The following is a 737-nucleotide window of genomic DNA, read 5'->3' as shown; positions in this document are numbered from 1 at the left end:
GTGTGCGTGTGTGTGTGTGTAAACGATACTCAATGTCATGACGTCTTTTAGGATATTATTGCTTAGTATGCAGTGTAAATGGTTATTAGTCAACTCTGGGCTCACAGGAGGTTACACTCATACTCAGATCTAGCTTTTATAAAACTGGCACTGTACAAGTGCCAGCTTTATTACACACCAGCAGTAATGTGATAGACCTCAATAATATACCCGCAGACAGATATTAAATCACACACACATGTGACAGAGTAGAAATCGAGGGGTGGAGCTGAGAGACACAGTGACGCAAACAGCAGGCTCACATCAGATCCAGGTTTCCCCACAACACAACAGAGACCTGGAGGTCAGATGTTTCATGTTAGACAGATTTCATGTCTCATAACAGCTCAGGCTTTTTGTTTTTTAAGAGAGTAATTGTAAATATTTATATATTTATGAACTTACAGAAACTTAGAGAAAATATAACACACAGTAAACACTTTTCATTGTGTGTTATACGGGAGAAAGTTTTGATTTTCATTGTGGTGGGAGCTGCAGTGTTCAGCGTTCATACTAGTACTAGGAAAAGTTGGTTGGAGAAAGCAACTAAAAGACAGAGCTTGTATTTCAAGTTGTGTATAGAGATAAAGGCAGCATCATTTATGACAGAACTCATGACATGAAAACAGGAAGCCTGAAGCTACAACACAAACATACAAGGCTAAAAAGGGCCAATGAAATTCACTATGGCACCACCC

The sequence above is a fragment of the Seriola lalandi genome, unplaced genomic scaffold, assembly GCF_002814215.2.
Source record: "Seriola lalandi dorsalis isolate HSWRI2012SDOR001 ecotype SW California unplaced genomic scaffold, Sedor1 jcf7180002054358, whole genome shotgun sequence".
NCBI lineage: Eukaryota > Metazoa > Chordata > Actinopteri > Carangiformes > Carangidae > Seriola > Seriola lalandi.
This window is presented reverse-complemented; position numbering follows the sequence as displayed.